The 27,830-nt window shown below is 39.7% G+C and overlaps 1 protein-coding gene across 17 annotated transcripts in view; it reads left to right on the top strand.

Annotated features, from left to right (window-relative positions):
- SMYD3 (SET and MYND domain containing 3) overlaps positions 1 to 27,830 on the top strand; it is an 839,170-nt gene that overhangs the window by 468,345 nt on the left and 342,995 nt on the right. The window contains exon 1 of one of the 17 annotated variants that reach the window (XM_035280437.3): positions 21,789 to 21,894. The exons of the other annotated variants lie outside the window; for them this stretch is intronic. The gene's annotated coding sequence lies outside the window, so the exon portion shown is untranslated. Of the gene's footprint in view, positions 1 to 21,788; positions 21,895 to 27,830 lie in introns of those variants that run through there. 17 annotated transcript variants of the gene reach the window in all.

Consider the following 27,830-nt stretch of genomic DNA (forward strand, 5'->3'; position numbering starts at 1 on the left):
TCACTGGAGCAAAGTCCAGTTCTTTTGCATAATGTGTGCATTATGTTCCATAGAATGGCTGTGATGTAATATATTCAGTCACAGCCCCATTAATGGACCCAGTATTTTTACTTTTTTTGTCACTAAAATATTGCTGCAGTAGACATTCTAGTGCATACAGCTTTGCACATGGGCCGTTTTATTTTGATTGAAAAGACTCCTCAAAGTAGAATTTTTTTTCTTCAAGGCCATGTGAATTTTATATTTTAAAAGGTGTTGCCAAATTTCCCCCCAAAATAGTTTGTAATATTGTTTATAATTTTACCTGCAATGTATCTTATCAGTGAACTGCTTGAAGTGAAATATTTTTCCAGTCTACTGGGGAAATCGTGTTAACTAATGTGAGTTTGCATTTTCTTCAGGTTGAAGACCATTTTATGTATGTACTGGTTATTTGCAACTCCTTGTTTGTGATTGATGTGTACTACTCTTTTTTTCATTTTTCTATTGAATTTTTGGTCTTTTCCTTACCGATTTAGAGGTGTTCTTTGTGACATCAACACTTGATCAACATTTTATGGGTATTTTCACTAGGATGTCACTTGTCTCTTGACTTTAGTTATTAAATATTTTATATTTTTTACACTGTAATAGAAATATGTAGGTGTTTTTTTTAATGCCATGTGGGTTTCCTGTCTTGGGTATCTTTGCTTATATCAAAGCTATATAATTATTTTCACAATTTTTTTTTCTAATATTTGTGTTGAAACTTTTTTTTGTTTGTTTCTTCTGTGATAAGGTCTCACTCTCCTGCCAGGCTGGAGTGCAGTGCTGCAGTCATGGCCCACTGCAGCCTTGACCTCCCTGGGCTTACATGATCCTCCTTTCTCAGCCTCCTGAGTAGTTAGAATTATAGGCACACACCACCATGCCCGGCTAATTTTTTTGTATTTTTTGTAGAGATGGAATTTCATCATGTTGCCCAGGCTGGTCACCTCAGCCTCCCAAAGTGCTGGAATTACAGGCATGAGCCACGTGCCCAGGCTGTTGAATAATTTTTAAGGTTGAAGTATTTAGTCTACTATAAATTATCTTTGTGTATGGTTTGAGGTCGTACAGTCTAGCTTTCTTTTTTCCTCAGGTGGAGATGCACTTATGCTGATGCCCTTTTATTATATAAACGATTGTTTTCCCCACTCAACTGAAAAGTCACAATGAAAATATATTAGGTTATCATAACACTTGGCTTTTTTCTGTGCTGTCTGGTTGTTCAACTGTTCTGTTTCTGTTCTCGAATCAATCGCTTTTTTCCCCATGGTGTGTAGTAAGTTTGGTATCTGGCAAGACAGTTCCACTCCCACTACTCTTTATAGTTCTGTATGGACCTTATTGCAAATGAACTTAAAATTTACTTTACCAAGTTGAAGAAGAAAAAATACCACTGGATTCTAATTGGACTGTATGGAATTAAATGTATGTATTAAGTTTAGAAAGCATGATATTTTAAAAAGAAAGCCTCCTCTTCAGGAACATATGTTTGTCTATTCATATGTTATTTTGTATCTTTCAATAATATTTTATATTTGTTCTATATAGTTTATATATTGTTGTCAAATTTATCCTATGTAGCATTTGATATAAGTTGCTACTTTTTATAAAATATTTTTCATTTGATTTTCTAGCTGTTTATCTCTGGTACAGAGAAAATTAATGATTTCTTTGTATATTTGTCTTACATCTATGTATCTAAGTACATTCTCTTATTAGAGATGGATTTTTTAATTAAAGTTGGATTTTCAAACTATGTAATCTTATCTGTAAGGAAACATGACTTGCTACATACATATAAAAATTTGATATCTTCTTACATCAGCCAGAAAATTCAAAGCAATACTTTAAAAAGAGTTAGTAATAGTATCCCAGTCCAGTTTGTCCTTTTAGTAAAAATGGCTTCAACATTTCACCACTAGCATTAGGTTTGCTATTTAATTTTGCGGAATTGTTTTTAATTTTTATCTTTCCTGTTAAAGTATTTGTAACAGACTTATTTATCGACCTGATGTCTTGCACACCTGTAAATATGGGACCTCATTACCTCTCTTGGCAGCCTTGATCAGAATAAAGAGTTCTTGTAAAACTGCAAACTGGGCTGCAAATCAGTTTGTAAGTATTTTTTTCTCAGTGACCAGGGACCTCTAGCCCTTCTGTCAAGCACGAGTCAGAGCCTGACAGATCTGTTAGTTCTGGTTTTATGTACCTAGAAAATTTCCTCCCTAAACAACCCATTTATGTGCAGCGCCTTATGCTGGCATCATCATAAACCAGTTTGTACACATTTCTCTGAAGGTAAAGTAGACATCATGCAGTATCTGCATTTTACGTGGAATTCTAATTTTTACTGTGCAAACACCTGCGTATCTTTTCGAGAACATGTTATTTTGGTGTGTATGGATATGGACTTGTTTAAACTATTCTCTATAAACTGAACCAGAAATCATTATAATTTGCACTGAGAACTAAATTGAGGTAATGATTTTCTTTTTGTACAAAAACTCCTCCTAATTTAGAAAAATACACTGTGAATCAGTTCAAATTAGGTCTTTCTTCATTTGTAGAACTGTTGAATTAAAACAGAAACATATACTATTTTGTGGAATGATTTTTTTCCATTTTTAAAATTGAAGTCTTAGACTAAAGAGGCTGTGAAAGAACCTCATTAAGATGTCAGAGAAAAATAAAACACACCAGGAGCCACTTGCCAACACTGCAGCAGTTAGACTTAGTCCTGAATATTCCTAATACGAATGTTCCAACAGGCTTCCCTTCACTTGGGGATCCCAGAAATTGTTGGTGTGAATCATTATCCAGTCCACTCTGTGTAGTCAGGTTTTCGCCTCTGGCAGAGTTCTAACTCCAGTGTTTCTGAGGAAGGGGAAAGCACACTGTGATAGGTTTGGGCAGCTGCCAGGGTAAAACTACCTCCTCAGACAATTGCTTTAGATTGTGCTTAACTGCACATGTGATACATTAGTCATCATTTTCTAAGCATGTTCATTATAAATGCTGTTTAATCACATTTTAAAGGTAAACAGCATTTGTCAAATTATCATCTGGTATCTCGCTCCAAGTCACCACTGATTCCGTACCACAGACCTATTCCCTGCAGGAGAACATGTGTGTTTATTTTTTGTCCCATTGTCTGTCCAAAGGCTGAGAGCCACACTCATGTCCCGTTGGGTTATTTCCTGTGTTTCCAGCCATTCCTCATCTTAAAACAGTCATCTTGTTTTGGTAGTGTTGGTTCTGTCCCAAGATATATTTTAAATATGGGTGTCACTTAATTTTCCTCTTTTGGATCTTTCTGAATGTCTGTGGTGGTGTTCAAGCATTTTGTGTTAAGAAAATATGTGAGCGTTTTCATCAATTTGCTTCTAGTGCTCTACGTAGTACTATGTGCTCAATAGTTCAATTAGTTTGAACAAAGGCAATGCATGATGAGACTTTGGTAGATTATGTGATTTTTGTGTAAATACCATAAATTCTTAAATTTCTTTTTCTGGTCTTATTTCTTACATTAAAAGTAGTAGATGAAGTGGAGTTAATCCATGGAGTAATTGACAGCGTATACGTGCGTACGTGTGAATACTTACGTGCAGGTGTTGGCATGTGTTTCTTTATGTGCAGGTAGGGGTGAGGATAAAGAACTAGTGACAGTGGCCAAAAAAAAGAGGCCAAAAAATTTCTGAATGTGTTCTGGAAATTGTGTTAGGCCGTTCGGACCATTTGATTTTTCATTTATCCCTAAGAGTATATTTAAGTATTTACTAAGAGTAGGCACTGTTCAGAGCCCACTGGAGATAGCCTCAAAGAAATTAGTAAAAAAATTAATCTCCAGTAAAAAAGATAGCAGAGTGTGTGGTCAAGCCTTTGTTAAAGGTAAATATAGGGTTTTTGGGGATGGGGGGGAAGACAAAACAGGGCAGCCATGCTAGAATGGGTTCAGGAAGGGTTTGAAGCTTATGGTAGGCTTAGTCTTGAAAATTAAGAAGGAGGGGCCGGGTGGGGTGGCTCACACCTGTAATCCCAGCACTTTGGGAGGCCGAGGCGGGTGGATCATGAGGTCGAGATCAAGACCATCCTGGTCAACATGGTGAAACCCCGTCTCTACTAAAAATACAAAAAATTAGCTGGGCATGGTGGCGCGTGCCTGTAATCCCAGCTACTCAGGAGGCTGAGGCAGGAGAATTGCCTGAACCCAGGAGGCGGAGGTTGCAGTGAGCCGAGATTGCGCCATGGCACTCCAGCCTGGGTAACAAGAGCGAAACTCTGTCTCAAAAAAAAAAAAGGAAAATTAAGAAGGAGGTAACTTACCAGAAAGGATGGAAAGTGGTTCTATACAAAGGAAACAGTATAAGTGAATGATTGATGAACACAGCTTTAATTTCCTCTTCGGTGACAGGGGAGAAATATTTTGAATTTAAGACATCATACTGGGTTCCTGCGTTCGAATCGATTCATTAATAATGCTAAATCCTAGGCTGGGTGTGGTGACCCACGTCTGTAATCCCAGAACTTTGGGAGGCCAAGGCGTGAGGATCACAAGTTCGAGAGATTGAGATCATCCTGCCCAACATGGTGAAACCCCCTCTCTACTAAAAATGCAAAAATATGCTGGGCATGGTGGTGCATGCCTGTCGACCCAGCTACTCAGGAGACTGAAGCAGGAGAATGGCTTGAACCCTGGGAGGCGGAAGTTGCAGTGAACTGAGATCGTGCCCCTGCACTCCAGCCTCGGCGACAGAGTGAGATTTCATCTCAAAAATAATCATCATCATAATCATGTTAAATCCTTAAATGTAGATGGATAATTGAGCATATTCACAAAGGGCAAACTCTCACCACTGCATGCTGTGTGGTTTGGAGGGTAAACCTGCTGAGGGCGCCGTGCTCCTCATTGCCTAATTTGCAATTAGGGATTTTTAGAAATCCTGAGTATGCGGTTCATGAATTACAGTTATATTCTGATACATTCCCATGGATTTTCCTCCAGAGCTTTTTTCTTGTCATATTAATTTGTTTCTAATCATAGTTTTTCTCCATTCTTAAAACATTTAGTTTATATCTTTGAATCCAGAGAAACATCTTACAAATATTAGTTACCACTGGAGAGTGTTACAAATTCAAATGATGATCTATATAGAGTTTAGAGGGAAATATTAGCTTTTCTTCCTAGCTGTGCATTCTAGAACACACAGATAACATGAAGCTTTCTGCAGTTAGAAGATTACGGGCATTCAAATCAAATGGACTTGGGGTCCCATCCTCAAAATGTGACATATCAGTCATAAGACCTTGAACAAATTGGTTAATCTTTTTGAATCCATCATTTTCTCAACTATGAAATGAATGCAGTAAAACCAATTTTGTGGTGGAGAGTGTAGAAAAAGTGTTTCAGAGTATCTCATAAGGGCCCAGGAAATATGCAACTAGCAATTTGTATTGGTAGTTTCATCTAGGAATACAAATTTTGATTAAAGCATTTGTATTTAGTCATACCATCTAGATTGAGCTCTAGGTATAACTCCATGAATCCGTTAAAAGAGAGCTTATCCCCCTTCTAATTCTCTTACAGAACCAGAAGTCATGATTTTACTGATATACCCAGTTTATTTGATTAGTCTGACTGTGGATGTTTTACTCTCTCTGCCTTTAGCATTACTTACTCTATATATAAACATTGCTGAACTTACCCACTAGACAGACACAGGGCTTATTGTGTGCATACATCGGGCCCTGGTGACACTGGGTTATATGCCCAGGCATGCACGCACACACACACACACACACACAGACTTCCCTTTCACAAAAAAAAGTTTACCTTGGGACAAGCTAGTAAGAAATTTACTATTAGAAACTTCAGAATGCTGGTATGTAAATTTCAGCATATGTAGAATTTTGTCTTTCAATGATTAGTATTGTTTTTATTTTGAAGTCCACACTGAGGATAGAGTGAGAAACATCAAATCATTTCACTTTGTGAAATGTAGCTACTGTTCTGGGGATTTTCATCCCCACAGCATGTTTTGCTTAAGGATGGGAATGTGTTCTGAGAAATGCATCTTCAGGGAATTTCTTAATTGTGCAGACATCACAGAGTGTACCTAGACAAACCTAGAAGGTACAGCCTACTGTACACCTAGGCTATGAAGTATCTCCTCTTGCTCCTAGGCTACAAACCTGAACAGCATGTTACTGTACTGGATTCTGTAGGCAGTTTTAACACAAGGTTGAATGTCTGTGTATCTAAACAGAAAAGGAACAGCAGAAATACGATATTATAATCTTACGGGACAACCATTGTTTGTGTGTTCCATCCTTGATTGAAACATCATTATGCAGTGTGTGACTATATTGTCTTTTTTCTACCAAATGGTTCTTGGAGAATTTATATGTATCAGAGAGGTTTTAACCCAATCACCTATCTTCCAGTTATTTGCTATTTGTGAGATATTTTACATGATTTTCAAACAGATTTCTAAGCAGCAGATATTAAGATATGTTACAATCAGTGAAGTGTAGACCACAAAATTCTAGAGCTCTGTAAGAACTGATGAACTAATGACTACAGGAGTTTATAGAATTTTATTTATTTATTATTTGAGATGGAGTCTTGCTTTGTCGCCCAGGCTGCAGTGCAGTGGTGCGATCTCAGCTCACTGCAACCTCTGCCTCCCTGGTTCAAGCAATTCCCCTGCCTCAGCCTGTCGAGTACTGGAATTACAGATGCATGCTACAATGCTGGCTAATTTTTTTGTATTTTTAGTAGAGATGAGGTTTCACCATGTTGGCTAGGCTGGTCTTGAACTTCTGACCTCAGGCAGTCTGCACAACTAAGCATCCCAAAGTGCTGGGATTATAGGCGTGAGCCACTGTGCCATACCAAGTTTTCAGAATATTTTAACACCTCAGCATCTTTTCAAATGAAAGGAGATGCAGGAGCTCCATTAGTCATTTTGTAAGGGTAGGTAGATGTTTGTTTGTGTAAGGAGAGGGGGAGCCCAGGGGCCTGGCTCTGTCTGCTTCCTTAGTTACCTCCCACCCAAGCCTGTTGGACCTGGGGAGGTTCTGGGGAACAGAGCCGGTAACTACTGGTTTACTCTAAGCCCCAGCTGAGGACTTTGACACCTAGAAGGATTTATCCCCATGCGGCTCAACTTAAATTGTTTCTGTTTGGTGGCTACATTTTGGGTTAATTTGGCAATTTCCCACAAGAAAGCAGTGTTCAGACGGCAGCATCAGCTTCATTGGGATATTTCTTCTGAGGGAGGTGAGACATTGGGTCAGCACCATTCTGAGCCCACGGTCGTGTTTTCATAAGAAAAAAGATAAGCGGCAGCACTTCTTGCATTTGTGGTGGTAAAGCACAAGTATTTAATTTACGAATAAGCTGTGATGGTGGGGTGGAAACTTTAATCCTGATCAGTTTTCTATTTATTTAACCCCTCTGGAGCTAAATAAATCCTCCTCCATTTTAATCTTTGTTGTGATTAATATCCTGATTGTATATGTAACACAGGAAACATCCAGAAGAGCCCAACGTGAATTGTAAACCACGTGTTAGAATCCAGCTGTTTGAAAATGAATGCTCTTTCTCTATCATTACAGGGTCCTGTAAGATTGACTGAATAAGTATAGTTTAATACTACCCCGGAGAAATGTCTTAATTCTGTTTCATTACATATCATGTGGACATTAACTGTAACTTACACTAAGACCATGGTACTAATCAATGGTGAATTACTTTTCTAGTACTTGAAATAAATTTGGGCTCAGCCACCCTTCTTCTCACATCCCTCTTGATCTAGTGGCAAGGCATTGAGAACTGTTGGGCCTGGTCTGTGTCTTTGAAATACATTAAAGGTAATTGGCAAAGAGAGGAGTGAACCTGCGACCTTGCCTCCATTACAGCATGACCTGATCAATCGAGAAAACTCCTCTGCAGCTTTTCTCTTGCTGGTTCTCCTCTCCTTACTACCATGTGACTGATATTTGTCATCTTGTGGCTCAACTAAACTGTTGCCAGTTCCTCCTAACCTACTCTTTTAATCCCACAAGATTTAAGTCTTACATATTGGTGCTTAGAATGTATTGAATCAATTCCTGTAAATGAAGACGTGGAATCTCAGTGTGTAGGATCAGCTTGAGGAATACAGCAGTCTCACACTTCCAAGGCTGCTGCAGAGCATTCAGAGATGTTAGGCTTCTTGCTAAGATGTCTTTCTTATTCCCCAAAGCCTTTGCCACTTTGGTTTTATATGTTGGTTTCAGTAACTGCACATTTTCTAATATGCATGTTGTGGACAGTGCAATGAAGTGTGGTGAGTGCGTATCTGTATATGCCTGTGTTTACATCTGGATGAACATATAAATAAAATACACATCTGAACATGCACGTGTATGGGATGACGGCCTATAAATAGGAATACATTTGTTTTGGTCAGGACAGAGCAGCCAAGTACAATTTCCAGGATTATTTTTTGTAATTCAGCAAGAGAGGTTTCAAATTTTGATTACACATTGCTGTCTGTGTTTTTTAGGATGCAAATCCATGCTGAACCCTCAGGATTTCCAAAGTCTGTGTTTTGTTCCTTCACTTGTAACTGTGTCTGCCTCTCCATAGTAGGAGAAAAGTAAGAAGACAGTTGTGACTTTAAAAATATTAAACTCTGCTAGAGACGTGAAGGGCCAAGTTTTGTTTATTTGTTTGTTCTTTTCCCTACCCTTCCACAGTGTTTTCTTTTTCCTAAAAATCTTGCCTAGTTTATGCAAATAACATGTATTTAAATTGGCAATATTTTACTTCCCTGCTTGCTACTTACAAAATTTCCATAAAGATATTTGTTTTTAATTTATAGAATGCAAAAACTAAATTCGTTACCAACTAAGGCTAAGAGTCTTTAGAGCCTGGAGCACAGACATACAGGAACAGAAGTATGGGTATGAAATGGAAATCCTGAGACACCCCCTAATTATAAAAACTCTAACAGATGCCATCATGTCCCTGATGTAGGAAAGATGTTGGAGCCAGGCAAAGCCTGATAGGATTGACAATTCGTGGGATTTTTATATGGCTGTCACCTAGAAAACACTTCTCTAATTTTCTCTTGATAGTATTCATATTTGTATAGAGAACTGTTTTGTAGCGTCTAGAATTCTGTGGCCTGAGAGGTCCCCAAGGCACCCTTTGCGTAGGTACTTCCTGGCTTCCACCAGGATGCTTGCTCCATTTTGTCTCAGCCTTCCATTGAAAGTTTCCGTTTGTTTTTTAAGAAAGAGTTTTTGATAATTCTGTCTTAGAAGGATGAGTAGTTATCTCATTAAGAAGACTTGGTGGAAGCACAAGGTACACTCTTTTTTCTTTGAGTTTCTTGTGTTTTACGAACTCTTTGTTTTCCCTCTGACATGAAAAAGTAGAAGCCATAAATTACAGATACATTCCACTATGTAAAATAAGAGATTTTAAAATCTCTGCATGGCACAATCACTGTAAGACAAGTAAAAAATGAATCTGGAAGGAAAATAGTTGCAGCTTGTATCTCAGAGGAAAGATAATTTCCCTAATGCCGGGGTTGGCAACTCCAGCCCAAGGCCCATATCTGGCCCGCTGCCTGTTTTATGAATCAAGTTTTATTAGAACACAGCCACACTCATGTTTGCATATTGCTTGTGGCTGCTTTCACCCTGTGGTGGCAGAATTGAATAGCTGCAACAGGGACCTTATGGTCCACAAAACCAACAACATTTACTATCTGGCACTTCACGGAAAAGTTTGCCAACACTTGCTCTGATGAATAATGAGCTGCTACAACTACGAATCAACATGAAAAGACCAACAAACCAGTAGAAAAATAGGCCAGAGAGATGTTTGTCAGTGTCTCAGGAAAACAAAGCAGTAGCAAACAGATTTCTCCCAAGTGCTTTTCCTCCCCAAATGGGGCAACTTACAGAGGTGAGGGCAGGATTCAGGGGACAAACAAGGAATGGGGGGGCCCTTGGAGACTTGCAGGAGCAGGAAGCTCGTACTATCCCTGGGACTGAAGGCAGCTACAAAGAGAGACAATGGCGTTGCCAGAGCAGGAAAGACGGACCATCCAAAGAAGGCTGTGATTGTGGAGGAATGTAGCCACTGTGAGAAATACGTCCTTGAAGCAGTATGGAAATGGGAAAGCTCTCTCTCCTCCACCTTCTAATCTCCTGGTAGTGCCTCCCAGAAGTTATCAGAGGAGGGAGTCCAGGTGATGCTGTCCTCAGGGGTCAGCTTCCAAGGACACAGATGTAAAGCTCCTCAGTTCATTCATAACAAGAGCAGTGCAAATGAATACGATACTGAAATGTTTTTAACCTATCAGATTGGCAAACAGCAGAATGTTAACACCTTGTATTGGCAAGGGTATAGGGAAACAGGTACTATAGAGATACAGATACGTATGTATGAAGGCAGTACCTTTCAAAATTATAAATGCATATATCCCTTGATTCAGCATTACCTTTATAGGAATTTATCCCACAGATATTTTAGCTAATACGTGAAATTATCTATGTGTAAGATCATTTATTGCAACCTTATTTGTAGGAATAAGGAATAGAATGGAGATAACGTAAATGTCTATCTGTAGGGAACTGGTTATATAAATTATGGTACATCCATTCAAGGGAATACTGTGAAGCCATCAAAAAGAATGAGGAAACTCTTTATGTCCTCATATGAAATCAACACTAAGTTATGTCATTAGGAGTACAGAGAATTTATCTCCGTTTCGGCTTTCACAACTAAATGATGATAATGAAAAAAAGAGCACATAGAAAATAAAATAGGGTGTGTAGCATATGGTTATTTGTGTAAAAAAAATGAAGAAAAGGAATATATAAAACATTTTCTTGTATATATATAAAATTAAATCCCAAGAAATGATAAAATTCATGCCTCTGGGGATGGAGACTGCCAGGGGTTTATGGGGTGGTGGTCATCTTGTTGTATCTTTTGAATACTGATTAAAATAAGTTTAAGTCATTTTATGGGCTAGTAAAGCAGCTTTCATCTGAAAATAATCTCAAAATTCTAGTCTTTGCTTGCGGCTTTCAATGATCAGAAAATAGGATCTGAAAAGCTGCTTGGCAAATGCAGTGTGAAATGGTTAAGTCTAACAGCTTCAGTGAGGAAGCCCTATCTCCTCTTCACCCCAGTTTTAACTTTGGCCTGTCAGTGTAAGTCCCAGGTACTGTTTCTTACTTTTTTTTCATCAACGTACTTAAAGTCAATAATGCGACGTATTTTTTAAATGCTCTGTCATTTGCGCTTTCAGCTAATCGCGGCTGCTCCATCTGTGGGTTTGATCTATTGAAACTTTTGAAGATGTGTCATCCCTCCTTTTCCTTTAAGACAGATACGTGCTTCAGGTGCTCAGAGAAGCGTCTTTTGAATATTTACTTGGATGTGGAGAAAACTGTGGATTATCAACAAGTAAACATTTGGACATTCAGAGGATCAAAATACAGGAACAAATCTGGATTTATAAGTCTGTCTCTTTTATTATTTTTTTTTTTTCTGGGCAAGATTTGCCTGAAGTATAAAGAATTGAATATGGATGAGCGCATGTTGCAAACTGATTTTCAGCCATAATTGCTTTGCAGCACAAAAATAGGCAAAGAAAGTAGATTGGGAATATAGGCAATCAGCGATGAGATTCTTACACCTGCCAGATACCGTGTGTAGCACACAGGCATCCACAGAGAAATTGAAATGCTGCTATCCTGTGACAAGAGGTTCCAATTACTGTGATTCGGTTCCATCTGTCTGCCAGTAGCTCACCTCGTGAAGTGACAGTCCCATCCTGCTGTTGGAGTCAGTGAGTGGCACAGCAGTCATCCTAGGAACTGTGCTGTGGGACTGTGACCCTCCTTCCTTTTCATTTACTTCCGCTCAGAAACAGCAGCTTACAGGGAACACTCTGTAAGGCTGTAGGCTTGTAACAAGATGGCATTTATATCATAAACGCCATTCTGAAAGCATACGTTCTTCTAGTACGTGGCTGTGGAATGGGGATTTGATACAGCAAATTGCCAGGTTTTGATTGCTGAAACAAAGATATGTTTACTAAATTAATTTTGGCATGAAAAAGATTTGGACACTGTGTGGATCCTTTCGGGCCTTAACTTAGAACTGAGTTTAAACAGGGCCACCCAGGTAATTATGTATCCTGAGGCAGTGCTCTGGAAGGGTAGGGTGGGGATGGGAGGCTGGGACGGTGTTTGCTCTGCCACAGATTTTGCTCCTAATTTTATTTTTGAGTCCAGAACACTATGATGCTTCATACTGTGTGCCTTTACTGGGGGAGGGAGGTGTCTGTGTCTGTATTTTCTCTTCCCTCACTTATAAAGTAACCAGGAGCTTCATACAACAGAATTTGTGCAGCAAGGATCCGGCAGCAGGGGATAGAGACCTCTGGGAAAACCGCACCGTAGCATCGGCAGAGTGCTAAGGATTGCCCCAGTCCTTCAGAAGGCCACGGTCATGCGTCTGCCAACAGTTCTTCACAGTTTGACAGTGCTGTGCGGAGCCAGCACCCCCGCTTCCCTCATTTGCCTCCAGCCATGCTCCCCTCCCCCTCTTCTGCAGATTTTTTGCACTGACGGTCTTTTCTCCACTTGTTCCCTGAGTCTTCACATATGAGACTTTTCTTGTCTTAACTAGGTGTGAACCCTTGAGCACGTGAAACCAGGCTTTATTCTTTTCCTTTTCTTTCTTCTTTGTCTATAAAAGAGCATGTCAATTAATTTTTGGCCTTGATTCATCTCTTTTGACTGTGACTCTTAAGCAGTTGGATCATCATCCCCTACAACCTGCTCTGCTAGGCACAATTTTGTTGGAAGAAGTTAGTTGGTATCTGAGTTGTGCAGTTTTGCTTTAGGAATGTGGATAAATGTTATTTCGTGTGAAATAATACTTCCACAAAGTTCAGATTCTTAGGGGAAAAAAAGACTAAATGTACCAAAAAGTGTGTTTATTATAATCAGACCCTTTTCATGGAGCTGTGTTTTCATTTGATCCACAAATAAAAATCTAAGACACATTCTGTTTATGTGCAACTTAGAGGAAAGAAATGAACATTTAATGAGCTGCTGTTATTGCCAAGAAATGTCTGTGCTAGGCAATTTTTCATGTATATAATAATTTTAAAATTATTGTTCAATTCCATATATTTAATCTTGGCAATGATATTGTGAAATGATTATTTTTAATTTAAGTAAACCTTTTGTTTTTGAGATAATTATAGATTTATATGCAGTTGTAAGGTATAATACAGAGAGAACTTTATAACCTTTATCTAGCTTCTTCAGGTGGCAACATCTTGCAAAACTGTGAAACTATCACAACCAGAACCCTGGCATTTAAAAAACTTTTTAAAATTTATTTTGTAATTAATTTTTTCGAGGCAGAGTCTTGCTCTGTTGCCCAGGCTGGAGTTCAATACCGCGATCTCAGCTTACTGCAACCTCCATCTCCTAGGTTCAAGCAGTTCTCCCTCAGCCTCCTGAGTAGCTGAGACTACAGGTATGTGCTACCACACCCAGCTAATTTTTGTATTTTTAGTAGAGACAGGATTTTGCCATTGTTTGCCAGGCTGGTCTTGAACTACTGACCTCAAGTGATCTTTCTTTCGCCTCTCAAAGTGTTGGGATTGGCCCGGTGCGGTGGCTCATGCCTGTAATCCCAGCACGTTGGGAGGCCGAGGCAGGTGGATCACGAGGTCAAGAGATCGAGACCATCCTGGCCAACATGGTGAAACCCCACCTGTACTAAAAAAAAAAAAAATACAAAAATGAGCTGGGCATGGTGGCACGCACCTGTAGTCCCAGCTACTTGGGAGGCTGAGGCAGGAGAATTGCTTGAACCCGGGAGGCAGAGATTGCAGTGAGCCGAGATTGTGTCACTGCACTCCAGCCTGGCGACAGAGCCAGACTGTCTCAAAAAAAAAAAAATAAAAAGAGCTGGGAGCCACCGCACCCAGTCAGAACACTGACCTTTTGATATGGTCCAGAAACAGGGCATTGCCATCACCACAAGAAGTCCTTATGTTGCCCTTTTATAGACACACTCACTTTCCTTACATCCCAACCTCTCTCTATCCTGCATAGTCACTAATCTATACTCCATTTCTATACTTTTGCCATTTCAAGAAAGTTATAGAAATAGAAAATGCGGTGTGTAACCTTCTGAGATTTTTTTCAGTTATCATAACTGGAGATTTATCCAGGCGGTTGCCTTTATCCCTAGTTAGTTTACTTTTTATTGCCAAGTATATTCCATGATCTGAATGGACTGCAGTCTAACCTTTCACCCTTTGAAGGACATCCGTGTTGCTTCCCGGTTTTTGTTGTTATAAACACAGTGGCTGTAAACATTTACGAACAGGTTTTATGGGAACATGCGTTTTTCTTGTCTTTGGGATAAATGCTCAGGAATACAGATTGCTTGGTTGTAAGTATAGTTAGCATGTTTAGCATGTAATTTGCAGCCATCCTAAAGGATACATGATTATCATTCTTACGTATATTATATACATTTGAGGAAATTAAAGCCCAGAGTAGCTAGTTCACATGCCCAAAAGTACGTAGCTAGTCAGGTAGTGGAGCTAGTACCTGAACCCATGTCCACCTGAACTCTCCAAATCGTCATCTTTTCCAGTCAGGACTTGGTTGGAGTGCATGACCTTTTACATGTCACAGTGTTGAGAATGGAAACCTGAGGGTTCCGTTGTCCCCTGACCTTGAATCACTAAAAATGAGAAGGTGATTTCATAGTCATACTATTGTATATGATTTTTTTCCTCAAAAGAGCAGAAAGCAAATATGAATGCAGAACACACCAACATTTATGGTAGATATGATGAAATTAGGATTTCTAGCATTTGAATGTAGAGGAATTGAGCCTTATGATCCCCTCTTTGATGAACGGTTGAGGGGCCCATTGAATCAAGGGCAGGTCCAGGACGCAGATGTGAGCTCTCTGTCCCCTTCTGTTTGGTGGCCATCTCTCCCTCAGCCCGGAAGGCCTTCAGTGTTAGGGCAGGCAGCTCAGGATGGCAATCCTCAGAAATGCAGATACTGTCAGTTACGGGTGTGTTAGTGGCAAATATGTGAGTGGAGGAGGGGAGAGTGAGAGATTTCCGTGTTGGGTGGTCTGATCATGACAGTTACCGGAACTCTGATGCCGCTTATGGTTAATAGATGCACTGTGGGGAATTGCAGCCCCTTCCTGTAGTCTAAAGGGTTATTTCTGGGTGACATTTTGACAGGAAGATGTCCTGTGGGAAGGAGTGCTAACTCAATGTGCCTGACCAGTAGTTAATTATTAATACTTCATGCCTGAAAGTAAAATGATGTTACTTGTATGTCTTTTATGGAGTTATTGGTATTTTGTTTATTCTTTTTTTGATAAAAAGAAGAAGGTTTTGTTAAGCAGTTTGAGGAAATTACAGCCCCAAAATTGCACATAGCTGCAAGGATGTAAGGGTCTTTTCAACATAACTTTAGAGTCTGTGTGATTTATGCTGCTACAAGAAATGTCCCTTCTGTTTCAGAAATTTAGACAAAGGCAGGGTACTTATCACTCTGCTTTCTACAGCCTAAATATTGTTTCTGAGCTAAAATGGCTGATTTCAATTTAGTCGTTGCAGATGCAGTAAAGCTAGAAGGAAACCAACCTAATTGTATCTTCATAGCAGTAAAACCTTTGAAATCAGCTGTTGCATAACTTCTTTTTCATCTGACATAATTCTTATTTCCGGGGATCAATGTTACTTCTATTGTAATAATGGATTTTGCCAGTTTACACTTACTTGCTTTCTGGTCTCAATATTTAATGTATAATTAATATATAAATAAGATTCCAGAAATTGGTCTGAATAAGCCCATAATTCCTCTTCACTTGACAACTGGTTTGCTGCCAAGATCATTTAGTATGATTTATTATAATGATTATCATATCAATGGTCCTTTCTTTATATGATTTCCTATGAAAACCCTATGTAATAGCATCATGAAACATTGCTAGAAACATATAGATAAAAGGTCTAGTCTGCAGCCCTCATTTTATGTATAAGCACGTTCCCTACCTGGCAGGTGATTCCATATTATAATGTATCAGTGATTTTTCAAGCAATGTTTTAGGGAAGCAGCCCTGTCCTCTCCCTACAAGCACAGGCATGCTCATGCACCCCACTGAACACATACACAGGTCTAGCCCTGCTTTCATGAGGTCACTGTTATTGGGAGATTCCATTGTGTGATGTAAGTGTTTCCCTGCAGAAAAAAGTTTGAAAACTGTAGTCAAGATGATTAATAAGGCTTCTTAGGGCTCTGACGTCAATGACACATAGTAAAAAACATCATTTGTATGCAGGTATGTATTTGTGATCTTCTGTGTGACAGGTGCGGCAATGGTGGAACTCTTTTTTTTTCTTTCGTTTTTAGTTGATGCATAATAATTGTGCATATTTATGGGATGCGGAGTGATGTTTTGATATGTGTATATAATGTGTAGTGATCAAATCAGGGTGATTACTATATCCATCACCTCAAAAGTGTTTCATTTGTGTTGGGAACATTAAAAAATTATTTCCTCTAACTTTTTGAAAAATATAATACAGTTCATCGTATTCACCATACACTGCTGCAGAACATAAACTCATTTCTGTCTGTGTAACTGTAATCTTGTATCCATCGAACAGCCGCCCTCCCATTCCTCCACTTCCCGGCCTTCAATACCCACAAGTTCTGCTTTGATGAGCACACACAGAAAATCTTTCTTGCTTCCACATAATAGCCAGAACATGTGATACTAGTTTTTCTGTACTTGATATATTTCACTTAACAGAATGTCCTTCAGGCTCACACCTGTTGCTGCAAATGACAGGATTCCATTCTTTTCTATGGCTGAATAGTATTCCATGGTGTCTATATACTGCGTTTTCCTTTACCCATTAATACTTCATGCCTGAAAGTAGAGTGGTGTTCCTCATATGTTGAACATTTTTTTCATATGTTTGCTGGCCACTTGTGTATTTTCTTTTGAGACATTTTTATTCATATCCTTTGCCTGCTTTTTAATTGGATATTCTTAATTATATTAAGAAGTTCTTGTAAAGGATATTAATTCCTTGCTGAACACATGATTAGCAGCTATTTTCTTCTACATCTTGTCTCTTCAGTCTCTGCATTGTTTGCTGTACGAAGAAGCCTTTTAGTTTAAATACTGCCATTTGTCTATTTGTGTTAGCTGTGCTTTTGAAATCTTAGCCATAACATATTTGCCTAGGCTAATGTCCTGAGGAGTTTTCTTCTACTCGTTTTATAGTTTTGGGTCTTCGGTTCAAATCTTTAATTCATTTTGAGTTTATTTTTGTATATAGTGGCAATGGTCTCCTTTCATTCTTCTGCTTTGGATATGGAATCTTCCCAACAGCATTTATTGAACAGTGTATTTTCTTGACACATTTTACAATTGGTTGGCTGTAATATGTTAATTTGTTTCTAGGTTCTTTATTCTGCACTAATGGTCTGTGTGTTTGTTTTTATACTGGTACCATGTCATTGTGGTTACTATAGCTTTGTAGCATATTTTGAAGTCAGGCAGTGTGATACTTCCAGCTTTGTTCTTTTCGCCCATTATTGCTTTGGCTATTCAGGGTCTTGTGTAGTTCCATACAAATTTTAGGATTTAAGAAAATATTTCTCTGAAAAGTGTGATTTGGTATTAGACAGATGGTCAGTATTTGCCATCTACAGAAGTCTCTCTGAAATAGTAGCTAACAACTACTAGGCATGTACTAAGTACCAGATAATATTTTCAGCAACACACACACACACACACACTCCCCTCACCCACACACACCCACACAGTCACATACACAAACACATACACACTTTCAGCGACATACACACACAAACACACACACACACACACACACACACTCCCCCCCCACACTCACACAGTCACATACACGCACACTTTCAGTGACATACACACACACACTCACACAGTCACATACACACATTCATATACCCACACTTTCAGCGACACACACACACACACACACACACACACACACACACACACACTCTGCTTTTGTAATGTCCTATGTAGTGGGTTCTGAGGGTAAGTGATCCACCAAAGATAAATAGCTAGAAACTGGAAACTCAGGATTTGAACTCAGGCCCTGTAGCTCCCAAGGTGCCATCTCTTTGCTGTATGTCACTGTCTTTGTCTTAAAGTTGAAAGCCATGGCTTTCTTTTGCTAGTGAATATAACTCCCAGAGTGAAACAATTGATTCTCAGCAGCATCCTTTTTTTTTTCTTGACAAGCCTAAAATAGTAATGATTTTGGAAAATGGGAGAGAACAACTCTCTTCTAGTGAAAATGTGTGGGGGGAGGCGGGGAATGATTCAAGCATCTTCACTTGGTCATTTTCAGACATGTAAGATTCTCTGTCATATCTTTGAATTCTGTAATCTAGTAACAAGACACATTTGATTCATCTGCTAGAGCTAGCTCTATTATCTAATCTTTGTTTTCTAATTGCTCATCTTAAAGGACCAGAGTTACGCACAGGCAGCCATTTCAGCACAGCTCTCCATCAGCGCCCTCAGCATATCATTTGTTGAGACGCTTCTCGCTGATTAGCAAGAGTTTGCTTTTTAAGTAGATGCTACTTTAGTTCCCAGCACTCGTGTCTTTTAGCTGTTCTCATTCACCATGGATACTGAAGCCAGGACAATTACACAGTGACTTGGAGAGGAACAGAAACCTGCCTGTGTCCTAATGGAGAGGCACAACTGGGTGGGAAGTCTAGAGAATATGTTGCTAGAGAAGTTTAGCAGTATCCTTTATTGAAGCTTAAAAATTGTACATTCTAACAAGTGATCTCACTCTTTCTAAATTGCATTCTACTATCCTGATATGAAAAAAGGGAAATAGAGAATTCTTCACAGAATTAAAATTTAGGTAAGAAAAGCTAGAGTTAAGGTTATTTTTGCTATTTACTGTTGTGACCCTGGCACTGTGGAAAGTGCAGAAGTGAAAGCCTTCTGCTCCCTAGCCACTCCTAATATTTCACGGGGATTTCTTGTAACAGTTTGGTGTGTATTGCAGAATATGTTCCATGTGTGCCCACACACATACGTGCGTGTGCAGAGTTATATTAGTTATACCCACTGTAATTTGCTGGTAACATTTTCTTACTCAGCAATGACTCGGGTCCTCTTTCTACTCTTAGTAGGTACAGCTCTATCTTTTCTTAATGTCCATATACATAGCGTAATAATAATGCAGTGTAATAATTGCTGACAATTATTGAGCTCTTATGTGTCACGTGTTTTACTAAATTCTATATACAGATGAGTAAACCAAGATTTATAGAGTTTACGTAAGTTGCCCCAGGCCACACTGTTAGTATGTGGCAAAGTCAGGATTGAAACCAAGGCTGCGTGGCGGCAGAACCCATGTTTTTAACTCCTTCACTGTGCACTGTGATTCTCATACTCGATCTCCTGTTGATAGACACTGACCTCTCCTTTTCTACCGTAACCAGTATTTTTGTAATGAATATCTTTGTATACAGATGCTTGAGAAAGTATTTCTCTGTGATATGTACATTTTAGTGTTTGAGAACAAACCCGATTTTGAAAACAATTTTTGCCGATACTGACTTGTGCAGAGGTGACAGCCTATCTGTCAGGGGACTGATGTCTTAAGTACAGCAATGCATCCTCTTGATAATGATCATGAATTTCAATTCTCTTGTCATTTGACTACACTTCTATTTATTTCACAAAGGGCCCGCAGTCTGTGGCTACGCTCAGCAGTGCTTACACTTAGTTGCTGCAGATGTTCATGTTTCCAGCTATGAGTGTCCCTTAAAACCTAGGTGAGGAAACCCTGATTAGGTAACAATTTTAAGTGCTGTGCTCCTCAGCTGTCAAACCTTCCAAGAGGTCACAGACAGAATGTCGAAGCCACAGAGCACTCACAAAGTGAGGTGCTGATACCCTGTGCTCAACATCACATCCAAATGCACAGTTTCATTTTTCCATCTTTCCATTTTCCATTTGAATGGGTTTTGATTTGCTGAAAAATAAAAATATGCAAACAAAAAACGTGATGTGTAAACTTTTTGCCTGTATTTTCTATTTGCCTGAGAAAGCAATAGAATTGAATTGAGAGAGCATTTCATCAATGGAGTGGTAATTACATCAGGGTGGGTGGAGGCAGATCAATAATATAATGATGAATAAATAAATATTCTACCTTCTAAGAAGCATTTCCTGGACCTTTCTTTCCACAAATCTATAGGAGCAGTCTGTACTCTAGACTAGGTGGCTAGCTGGGCAGGCAAGTATTTCTGTGGTTGTGTGAACCCAAGTCCACCGACACTGGGCCTCCCGTTAGGCCACTTCATCACCTCCCATCACGTGACCACAGACAGTTCTGTGTGTGTAGGTGATCAGGAATCAGAATGTACCATCTGTTCCACAGGAAGATGAAGCCCCTCTCTAGGTAGAGTTACATATTGTACTGAAACAAAAAGACGTAGAATTCTGCACCCATGTCACAAGGCTTCAAAGCTCCTCTGTCTTCCCTGAACTTTGCTGTTCGGTAGCAGCAAGGGCAGTAGAACAGGAGCTCTTGATCTTCACCTAAGGTGAAGAAAGGAGCTTCTATCAGAGAATGAGAGAGATACTTAATGTTTTCTTTTTCTCCCATAAATTGGTGACTACCTTGCAGTTGTCCTATGTTTCTGCTATTGGTGTTGAGGATAATTAACCATTACCTTTACAAATCAAATGATATTCTCTTCAGTATCTATTTTTACAATACAGTGTTCTGTTTACCTAGACAAACCTGTGTAAACACCCTCCCAGTACATACTCATGCAGATGGGCCTTAAGAAAAGCTGTAGGTTTAATGCTGTAATGAATGATGAATTTCAGATTCAGTCACGTTAATGAGAGGTTGGAAATCAGAGAGGCAGAAATGTGGGTAAGACCATGAGTTTTACAATCAGGCTTTCTGATTTCAATTCTGGTTCTAATCTAGAAAAAATTATTCACACTCCTGGGCTTCAGTTTTGTTCTCTATAAAATGAGACTGATAATGATGAGTATCTACTAGCCTGTCATAGAATTATGTGAGCTTACACCAGTAGAGCATTTGCAATAGTATCTGGCACAGAATAAGTGCTCAGTTCAGTAGGTGTGAGCTACTGTTGTCATTACTGTTACGATTTCATAATAATTATTTTGCTATTCTAACAGGCTCCTTTCTTATAATGAGTCAGGACCGGAACTAAGGCGTTTGAAATGGAGATGTCTAGGTTTTGAATACCAAGTTAGGTTTGGTGTTTGCTGGAAAGGAAACAGAATTTACAGACTTTGTAGGCTTTTGAAATCTAAGTGGTCAGAAGAATTCTCTTCATTATGTAAGTTCCCTTAGTTCATTAGGAAATCAAGACTGCAAGAAGCCTCCTGAATGTTTTTAGCAATTTCTCATGGAAAATTACAGGTGTGGAGAATACTGTTTTAGTTAGCAACTTTTAAAAAGGTATTGTGCTGAAGAAAAGGAAGTCAGTGTAGGTTTCGCTTGGCTGTTAGCCTCCAGATAAGTCTTACTGGATTCAGCAGGGTGCAGTGCTCTTGTGCAATGGCGACAGGAAGTAGATGGCAGTTCCGTTACTAGCTTAGGGTTATGATCAGATGGACACCGTAAGACTCTGCTTCGATTGGGTAGAGGAGGCTGTGAAATCTCTTGCTTCTAAGAATCGAGTATTTGTGAAAATGATAGTAAGCTCTTCTGGCAGGTCAGTAACAAGTCTATAACCAAGAAGATGTATATTGTGTTTGTGAAGAGAAAAATGCTTTTAAATCTCCTCTTTCTAATCTATCTTACATATCTTGTTAAATTGCTTCATGTCCTGCTGCTATATATGTATTTTCTTTCAAAGGCCTGAATTCCAAGAAAGCAACAATTCTATTTTTAATACTGTTCTTTATTTTTTAAAATATATATTTTATATGTGTATGTATGTGTGTGTGTGTGTGTGTATATATATATATATATATTTATTTATTTATTTATATTTAGTACCTTGGTACTGGCCTGATAGGATTTGAAAAAATTTAATGATTAATTGCATTTTTCTTTCATTGGCATTTAAGATAGTACAGATGCACCTTAGATAATCTAGATATGAATTCTTGACAACATAACAAACACACATTTAGAACTTGATGGTTCAGGTGAGTCTCTTTATGTCAAGAACACAGCTAAGATAATTTTCAGTGGAAATAAAAAAGATAGGGTTTTTTTGGTTGGTCTTTTTGGCAATGCTTTGGAATTCTAAAAGGTTCCTATGGCCAGTATTTGTAACTCAGACCTAGGATTTAGAGAATGTCATTGCCTACATTAAAAATATTTCTCTTTCAGCCTTTCTTTTCTAATATCTTGTTTTGGAATAAATCAAAAGAAGAGCTATCAGGCAGTTTAAAGACTCTAGAGCAGGGTTTGGCACAATTGATGTTTTGGGCTGGATAACCTTTCATTGTGGGGACTGCCTTGTGCATTGTGTGTGTAGCAGTATCTGAGGCCTCCACCTACTAGGTGTTAGTCATACCCCAGTCCTCAGAATCACAAATGTCGCCAATCACTGCCAGACTTTGCAGGGGGAGGAGCAAAATCACCCCTGATTAAGAATCACTGGAGTAGAGAATAATAGAAAAATTCAGGAATGCAAAAAGCTCAGAAAAAGTAGGGCTCAGCGGAAATAGAAAAGTAGCAAGGGATTCAGGCTTTCCAAATCAACAAAATACAATTTCCATTAAGAAAAAGTAAGTGAAGAACCAAAGAAGATAACAAGATCTTGGAGCTGGACAGGAGAGGGCAACAGAGACATGGCTCGTTGTTTTGGAAAGGGGAGAAAAAGGAATAAAACTCTGTTCATTAGAGATACTGGTGTGAACTCTGGGTATTCAACAGAGAGAAAAGGCTGTGTACAAATAAACATAGTTACGCAAACCTTTGTGTAAGTGTGTTCCATAGACATCTGTTTCCTAGTTCTGTCCACTGAGAGAGCCTGGGAAGAGTAACACCTAGTGCACACCTAGTCCTAGACTGTGCTTTCTAAATACTGTTCTCTACTTAAAAGTGCCCTTTGGAAGAATGACTGATTCCAGGGCTGGAACAAAGAAGAGTAGAAGAGGAGCCTGGGGTATCTTCTTGTTTCATGAAGTAAAGAAATGCTCAAAGACGAGGAGATAGCAAAAGGACATATGAGTCAGCTTGAAGAGGCCTCTGCTAGCCAAATGTGTGGCAATTCGAGCATCAAAATAATGATAGTAATAGGTTATAACTCACTGAATAACACAGGAATTTGTGAGTTCATATTGACCTGAATAAATCAGTGCTTAAAGTCTTAAGTTTGAGGCCGGGCGCGGTGGCTCACGCCTGTAATCCCAGCACTTTCGGAGGCCGAGGCGGGTGGATCATGAGGTCAAGAGATCGAGACCATCCTGGTCAACATGGTGAAACCCCGTCTCTACTAAAGATACAAAAAATTAGCTGGGCATGGTGGCGCGTGCCTGTAATCCCAGCTACTCAGGAGGCTGAGGCAGGAGAATTGCCTGAACCCAGGAGGCGGAGGTTGCGGTGAGCCGAGATCGCGCCATTGTACTCCAGCCTGGGTAAAAGAGCGAAACTCTGTCTCAAAAAAAAAAGTCTTAAGTTTGATGCTTAAGTCCTAAGCGTGTGAACATAGTCTCAGAGTAACTCTCCCCACTCCCAAATTCTTACAAATTACAAAGGGAAAATGAGAAACTTCACAGTGGAGAAATCTGGCAGATAACACCTTAACCAAGTGATCAAAATTAAAAGCATCAGTAAGAAGACTGACTGAAGTTATGTACCACCTGATAGGATATGAGAAGAACACAGCATCAGTACTATGATATTCCTGCCAAAGATGCATAACCTGAATCTATTCATGAAGAAACATCAAGTAAACCCTAATTGAGTCACATCGTACAACAGAATAACTGGTCTTTAATCTTCAGAAGTGTCAAGCTCATGAAAGTTAAGCAAACAGAAGCCTTGATTCTGAACTGGAACCGTTTACTATGAAACACGATGGTGGTGGAAGGATTGGATGGTAGTCATGCATCAGTGGGAACTTCGTTCGTAGGTGTAGACAGTGTCACTGTATGTAAGAAGTCCACAGTTTGGAGGTGATGGGCCATTGTGTTGGCAACTAACTCTCAAATAGCTAAGAAAAAATAAGTTGTTGTATTCTATTTTTGCAACTGTTCTCTAAGTTTAAGATTCTTTCAAAATAAAAATAAAAATGGTGGCAGTGCTGGTAGCCCCATACCTCGCAGATACTCTTCGCAACAAATGTATCAGAAGCCTTAAAAGTGGTCATGTTCTGACTGACATTTGTTATTCTGTCCTCAGTCAGCAAAAAACTTTGGAAAGACACTTATATTAAGCAGAAAAGTTACATTAATAACTGTACGTGCGAAATGGGTCCTTAACTAGGTAAAAAAAAAAATCATAGAAAAAAGACTGGAAGCCCCTTCTCCCATCGTTCTTAGTGTTAGACCTCTAAGGCAGGATGGTTCTGAATGGCCACACATTGGCTGAACTGTTTTTCTCTTCTTTCCTTCCAATATCTATTTATTGCCATTAACGTAATTCCAGTTTCCTTGCTTGCTTTTTTTTTTTTTTGAATTTAGTTGACTCCCCATGCTCCCTCATTCTGCCTTCATCTCAGCCCATCCTTGCCCCTCTTCCACAGCGGTTCTGCCTTCTATTGTCTTACTGAGGGCAGGATTTCTTGTGTTTGCTGTGTTGATTTTCACATTTTCACAAGTATGCTGTTGTTCTGTTTCTTTTCTTTTCTTTTGAGTCCAGGAATTTGTGCGTTCATATTGACCTGACTGTCACCCAGACTGGAGTGCAGTGGCACAATCTTGGCTTACTGAAACCTCTGCCTACTCAGGAGGCTGAGGCAGGGTTTAAGCAATTCTCCTGCCTCAGCCTCCTGAGTAGCTGGGACTACAGGCACCCACCACCACACCCAGCTAATTTTTGTATTTTTAGAAGAACCAGGTTTCACCATGTTGACCAGGTCTCAAACTCCTGACCTCAGATGATCCGTCCGCCTTGGCCTCCCAAAGTGCTGGGATTACAGGTGTGAGCCACTGTGCCTCTCCCGTTCTGCTTCTTTAGCATGATGTTTCATTTTCCTTTAACTATACTATTTTTTTTTTAAAGAGATGGGGTTTCACTGTGTTTTCCAGGCTGGCCTTGAACTCCTGGGCTCAAGCAATCCTCCCATCTTAGCCTCCCAGGTAGCTGGGACTACAGACATGAGCCACAGCATCCGGCTCATGCTAATTCTGTATAGACCTCATGTTAGTGCTTTTCTGTTTCTGGTCTGTGTCCGCTGCTAATGGGATCAGCCTAGCCATGACCAGCTCAGGACTCCAGGATTCCAGTTAGCAAGGATGATTGCTTGGGCCTCCGCCTCAGCCCTCAAGTTCCTTAGGACGTTAGAAATAAAATTATTAGATGATCCAGCAGTTCTCTTTCTAAGTATATACCCCCCAAAATTGGAAGCAGTTACTAAACAGGTAATTGTACACATTTGGTGGGAGCAGCCTGCATGTCTGTCGACAGATGTACGGATATACAAAATGCGTGACACATAGAAGATGGAATTCAGCCTTAAAAAGGAAATTTTGAGACATGCTATAACATCAGTGGGCCTTGAAGACATATTAAGTGAAATAAGTCAGTTACAAAAGGGCAAATGGGTGATTGCACCTCTGTTAGGTACCTAGTGTTGTGAAATTCATAGAGACAGATGGTGGGTCCCAGGGTCTCAGGGGGAAGGGTAGGGGATGAAGGGTTATTGTTGATGAGTAGATTTTCAGGTTTAGACAATGAAGAACGTTCTGGAGATGGATGGTTGTGATGGTTGTACAACAATATAAATGTACTTTGTAGCCACCAAACTGTGTACTAAAAAAGGGTAAACTTCATGTTATACGTATTTAACCTCAGCTAAATGTTTTTTTAAAATGCCGTATGGTTGATAGACAGTGGAGCATTCAGTGAGTAATGCTGTACTTAGAGGAAATTTCCTCAGCTTCTTGGATAGGGGGTCTTCTGTTATCTTTAGCTCTCAGTACTGTGGCTACCGGGGTGGCCAAGGGAAAATGTCGCCTTTTTCCTCTGAAGGTTTGCTGAAAATTTTGTCATTAAAAAGCATACACATTTATGAATGTGCATGAGGGAGAGTCACAGTGATGACCCTGCCACACCCTGGGAGACAGGTGTCTATACCCTTCTTCTTAGGGGAAAGGGAGGTGGGAAGTGTGGATGATTTTAACGGGGTGGTAACTGGTTTTTAGGGAATTCAGTGGGCTGGAAGAACATCCAGTGGCTTGGGACTATCTGCGGGACCCACAAAGCAGATGAGTCTGTTCAGGTGTGTTGACAGGTTTCAGTCTTGTTCCTGCGATATGAGGTCAGTTACTGAAAACTCAGGGAAAGAACGAGAGGTAATGGTGTTTCTTCTTTGGCAGGTCTGCGAGTCTGGGCAGATGAGGGAACCCAGTGAACAACTTCATCGTCTGCTTTGGGAGAGAGAAAAGATGGAGAGGCAGTGGGTAGAGGAGAAGGTCAGAGAGACCTGGGGGCCTCAAGTTCCTCATGTCAAAGTGCCATATTTTAGGGTTTTGGTTTAGGATCCCCAACACTGGATTTTGTAGCTTCAATGGGAAATTAGAAGTAGTTATCTGTAAGTCCAAAAGTGTAAAAGTAGCTCTTATTAGACACCTGCTATGAATAAATAATCCTTTAAAATGATCCACAATAGCTTTGCAAAAGATTGTGTCATTTACCATATTGTGGAAAACTAAGGAGATGAGTAATGTGACTATGGTTAACCACCCTGCTTTGTACTAAAGTCTGGGTTAAGTCCTTGACTCTCGGTTCACAGTTCATGCTATTTCATGAAACTCCGCTTCCTACAGAAAGCATGAATGCAGTGTTATCTGGTCACCAAGGAATCATGTGGGCTGCACTTGACAACTTGTTCATGCTATTTCATGAAACTCTGCTTCCTACAGAAAGCATGAATGCAGCGTTATCTGGTCTGATAGCTGGCATGTCCCATCAGGGTTGGCGGTTTGCCCATCAGTCAGTTTGATCTGATCCCTGCTGCATTGACAAGATTTTCATTGTCAAATTGCTCTAAGAAAAACTTCACAGATTCAAAATTAAATAAATGTAACATATCAAACCAATGACTGTTAAATTATAGGTTAGAAATCACATAGAACCTGCTACTACATAACAAAATTATGCCGCCAGGCTCAGTGGCTAAAGCCTGCAATCCCAGAACGTTGGGAGGCCGACATGGGCGGATCACTTGAGGTCAGGAATTTGACACCAGCCTGGACAACATGGTGAAATCTTGTCTCCTAAAAATACAAAAATTAGCTGGGCATGATGGCACGTGCCTGTATTTCTAGATACTTGGAAGGCTGAGGCAGGAGAGTCGCTTGAACCTGGGAGGTGCAGGTTGCAGCGAACCAAGATCGCACTACTGCACTCCAGCCTAGGCGACAGAGTGAGATTTTGTCTCAAAAATCATAAAAAAATAGAGCCGGGCGCAGTGGCTCATACCTGTAATCCCAGCACTTCAGGAGGCCAAGGCGAGTGGATCACGAGGTC

This window comes from Callithrix jacchus, chromosome 19 (assembly GCF_049354715.1).
Source record: "Callithrix jacchus isolate 240 chromosome 19, calJac240_pri, whole genome shotgun sequence".
Lineage (NCBI taxonomy): Eukaryota > Metazoa > Chordata > Mammalia > Primates > Cebidae > Callithrix > Callithrix jacchus.